At 43.1% G+C, this 4,703-nt stretch overlaps 2 long non-coding RNA genes across 5 annotated transcripts; both read left to right on the forward strand.

Moving 5' to 3' along the window:
• Window positions 1-738: 738 nt before the first annotated feature.
• Window positions 739-2,926, forward strand: LOC119129538. Of its 4 annotated transcripts, none has more exons than XR_005099233.1 (4): window positions 739-869; window positions 1,306-1,485; window positions 1,549-1,907; window positions 2,400-2,926. It is a non-coding gene; the product is annotated as an uncharacterized LOC119129538 (long non-coding RNA). The 4 variants fall into 4 exon arrangements; XR_005099232.1 differs by having other exon boundaries at window positions 1,587-1,907; window positions 2,400-2,925; XR_005099234.1 differs by having other exon boundaries at window positions 800-869; window positions 1,432-1,485.
• A 435-nt stretch (window positions 2,927-3,361) lies between these two features.
• LOC119129582 lies at window positions 3,362-4,366 on the forward strand. The gene is made up of 2 exons (XR_005099277.1): window positions 3,362-3,399; window positions 3,589-4,366. It is a non-coding gene; the product is annotated as an uncharacterized LOC119129582 (long non-coding RNA).
• The last annotated feature ends 337 nt before the right edge of the window (window positions 4,367-4,703 follow it).

A 4,703-nucleotide genomic window follows, 5' to 3' on the forward strand; every position in this document is an offset into this window, starting at 1 on the left:
CGTTTGTGCTGCTTCCGTTTCGGAGATATTACACATTTATTTTATAGCGATGACGTCACCTAGCCCCCCACTTCGCTCCAAATGGACCCAAAATGGTACCGTTCGTTTGTGCTTCGTTTGTGCAGGTTTGTGCAGCAAAAATTTTCGTTTGTGCTGCTTTCGTTTCGGAGATATTACACATTTATTTTATAGCGATGACGTCACCCAGCCCCCCACCTCGCTCCAAATGGACCCAAAATGGTACCGTTCGTTTGTGCTTCGTTTGTGCAGGTTTGTGCAGCAAAAATTTTCGTTTGTGCTGCTTTGGTTTTTTAGTTATGAACGATTCTTTTATAGGTCATCCAGAGTTCACCCAGCCCCCCATCTGCTCGAAATGGACCCAAAACGGTACCGTTCGTTTGTGCTTCGTTAGTGCTGGTTTGTGCAGCAAAATTTTTCGTTTGTGCTGCTTCCGTTTCGGAGATATTACACATTTATTTTATAGCGATGACGTCACCCAGCCCCCCACTTCGCTCCAAATGGACCCAAAATGGTACCGTTCGTTTGTGCTTCGTTTGTGCAGGTTTGTGCAGCAAAAATTTTCGTTTGTGCTGCTTCCGTTTCGGAGATATTACACATTTATTTTATAGCGGTGACGTCAGGTAGCCCCGCCCCCCTGTTTACTTCCAAATTGACCCAAAATAGTGCCGTTCGTTTGTGTTTCGTTTGTGCTGGTTTGTGCTGCAAAAAGTTTCGTTTGTGCTGCTACGGTTTTGCAGATATTACACATTTAATTCATAGCGAAGACGTCACCCAGCCCACGTCACTGTATTTTGTCGCGAATTTCAAGCTCCTGGACTGGAATGCTCCTGATGCAGGACGAATACAAGGTAAATATGTTCTTAGCCTTTTTTTCTTTTCTTTTTATCTTACAGAAAACTTTCACTGCGGGGAATGGCTTTTAGTACGAGGATATTTCTGTAATTATGTTTGTATCGTGCTCATTGATTAATTTCCTTGTTTTCAATAAGCCTATGTGATCATTTTTTTCAATTACATCTGACATGCAAAAGGTTCACCGCAATCTAAATACCTGATGAGTCTGCTCCAAAACATTAATTAATGCAACAATTAATACATGTATGTGAAGTTGATGACAGCCAGAAAAAGAAATTTGAAAACGTGAAAAAATAACTTTCTTTGTCAAAGGGAACATTATCAACATTTTTTTCCAACAATTCAAACAATGCATCACTGCACTGTGTAGAACACAGCATGTGGGAAGATCTTAGTATTTTCTGATGCTGCTTTCACTCCACTTCCCAGGTCATTATAGATCTCCCAGGCATATGCAGTCCTCCTTCAGTATGCCACATAATGCCCGAGAGAATCCTGGGTCAGTCCTGGTTCAAAGCCAATGACTGCTCTCAAAGTAAAGGTCTTCTCTTTTAGCTCCAGACTGGAGGGAAATTCAAGCAAGGCAACTTCCTTGCAACTGCTACCAAGGTCAGTGTCAATCCACACAAACTCTCCCAGATTGTAGCTGTGAGTAACATTACCTGAACACAGAGCCTTGCCTGTATTGTTGTCCTGTGTTTTGAATGAAGACGGACAATGGGAAGGATTTTCAATTGGCCTGAGGCAGAGAGAGTCAGGAAGGCTGAGTCCCTCTTCAGCAGCAGTCTGAAGAGAAGCCATGCCACAGGTCTGCAGGACAGCAACGTTTGGACAAACAAGTGAAACTTGCCTTGTTACTTGTTGGCTTAAACTGCAGTACTGTGAGGAGCATTGTTTTATCAAATAAACACTTGGGATATTCCTCATTGCGCTCTCAATTACAGTGGAGATGTGGCATTGTGCATCAATTTGGAGAGCACCTGAGGTCAGGAGGACAGGTTTGAATATTTCCCCCAGCAGTTCTGCCCTCTGTGAGTATACCTGTGGGTTCACACTCTGTGTTGTGATGGTTTTCACCAGGTGGAGGAATTGGTTCCCACGTTCATAGTTCAAAACAGTCTTTTCAAATGAAAAACTTTCACAGAAAGAACAGCATAAGCATTGCAAGACAGAATCAAATGCACAAGTATTGAGCACAAACACTTTTGATGTGCGAAGTTTAACAGGCCGTTGATGGTTCCCGTTTTTCAACAATGGTACCTTGACTTTTTTCCAGCCCACTTGTGTGTCAATATGCAGCCATTCAGGACAAGGAGAGAGATATGAAGTTATCTTTCTTTTTTTCGGTGGGACCGCTAAACCTCTCCAGTTTTCAACTGCACTGTCAGTAGATGCATCTGGCTCCGCTCCAGGATGAGATTTTTCTCCCCTTTTGTTTACTACTTCAGTTTGAGAAGTACTGCAGACATTGTCAGGCTCTCTGACGGTCGTGGCATCACACACATCACTTTTTTGTTTTGCAGAGCAAATCCGCATGTTTCCCTCAATGAAGGAAAGATGACGAGCAACAAACCGGTCCACACGAATGGGTAGGCTTTCATGCTTGAAAAGGCCTTTTTTTATGTTTTTGAACTCTGCTTCAACAGCTGCGGAACTTGCAGTGATGCTGGCGCTTTTGAAGAGAGGGACCATTATTGCTGTCCAGAGTGGCAAGTAACTTCCAAGTCTTGTTATTTGGGGAATAATCTCAGGGAGGAAGTGGATGTTGTCTTTATCCCCATCAGCCATGGCAAGTGACCTGCTCTCCTCACATATTTCTGTCACCCACTCTCGGACATTAGTCTGGATGTGCTGATTTAATGAATCACCTGGTTCTTGTCCCTCAACTTCCTCATCTGAAATGGGGACAGATTCCTCTGCGATTTGCGCTCTCAAGTATTTCTTGCACTTTTCTGATGGGATAGGGGCTCCAGAATTGTCATTACCCTCTGTCTCACTCAGTGCCACAATGGTGATAGCACGAAGAAATTCTTTTGCATGTTGCAAACATTGTGACTTAAGAAGCTGTGCTATTGACCTAACAAAGAAATCCTTAACACGAGGTCTTTTGTTTTTCAGGCAGTCCCATCGGCAGATCATCTTAATGCAGTGTGCTACATCTACCCTGACAAAACATGGGGGTAGATGTCCAGGTTGATTCCCACGTGAAATGTTAAAGCACTCATTGATGTAGCTCTTCAGATCAGGATGAGGGGTAAAAGCTTTGACTAGAGCTCCAAGAATCGCCAGAGAAAAGTCACTCACTGCTTCTTTAGGAACAGATGCACCTGCATGGATCCATTCCTTCAGCCACTGTGTGATAGCATTAACATCATGCTTCTCTGACAGCATCTGCACGACTGGGACACTGGAGCTGGTATGCCCTGTCATAACACCCTGATACAGGAAGATATGGCCAGACATGCCATTCAGCCTCATCAGTTTTTTAACTATTGAGCCAGTTGCATCAACACATAATATTGGGTGGGATTTCTTTAAGCTCTTGTACACATGCATTTGTGTTTGACTCCAATAGTGACAGAAAAACTTGTCAAGTCCAATGTCTTTGATGCTGTCACTGTGAGGTGCACTGTATTTCAACATCTGCAATGATAAAATTGGATTTTTGTCACCTAATGCCAAATCATTTTTCTCTTGCTTTGCCTTGCGCAGGGTGGCCAAATTTGGCAGGTGGCTTGGCTCAGGGTCTCCGAAGTCCATCGATTTATTTGCCTGTGATGCTCGCCATACATGTGGTTCCATTCTGCCCTCACAAAGTTCCTTGGCTACCTGCACACGCAACTGTCCAGATAGAAACGGCTTTGAGCTACCAGTGTGTAGGGAGTCATCACTGTTCTTAATGACACAGTTGAATATTATTGGACTGTTAATTTCTGGCTCTCCGCTACAATTAATGTTGAGAAGGCCATGACACTCCTTGCAGTATCCTCTGATTTCGATATAATTATTTGAGACCAATGGATAGACCTTGGCTCTTTTAAAAACAAATGTGCAAGGAATTTTGACTGTTTTCCAGATTTGTTCATTTATGATGTGGGTCCAGGTGCCAGGCTTCAAAATTGTATATTCTCTTTTTCGGGTTCGACAGTTCTTATCTTTGTATTCAGCCTTTTCCGGAATAAATTCCATCCACTTGTCAAAAGGAATATGAAGCTGAAAGGGCCGTTCAAAGTTGCACGTCTTTGTTTTTCGCCACCCTGTTGCGATATGTCTTACCGGCCTGCAGAGGTCACTTGGCATGGTAATTAGTTGGATAATACATGTGTAAGAATTAAGGAGTTATCATGATGTCAAGTGAAAAAGAATAAAATACATGACAGGGGGTTAATGAAGATGCATGATTTTAATAATGAAAAATTGCAATGGCACAAACAAATGGTTAATTAACGATCCATGGAGCAAGGATTTGACATCTCTAGAAAATAAATTAGTATTAAATAAATGACAAATTGAATGATTCACTGAACGCCAACAAATTTTTTTGCGGCACAATCGGTACAATTTTTGCAGCACAAACCAGCACAAACGAAACACAAACGAACGGCACTAGTTTGGGTCAATTTGGAAGTAAACAGTTCGTTTACAGAACTACTGCTTTTTTGTCCACTGAATGATCTCTGTTGCCAACTGCTTCTGTAAACTGACCGACCACGCCCGGATCGCCGCCTGCCCCGACTACTTGCTCGTCCTTTGACCACGCTTCTGATCGCCGCCTGTCTCGACAACCTGCCTCCGACTACGCGCTGTGCTCTGCTGCTCAGCCACGC

The sequence above is a fragment of the Syngnathus acus genome, chromosome 10 (assembly GCF_901709675.1).
Source record: "Syngnathus acus chromosome 10, fSynAcu1.2, whole genome shotgun sequence".
In the NCBI taxonomy this organism is placed as follows: domain Eukaryota; kingdom Metazoa; phylum Chordata; class Actinopteri; order Syngnathiformes; family Syngnathidae; genus Syngnathus; species Syngnathus acus.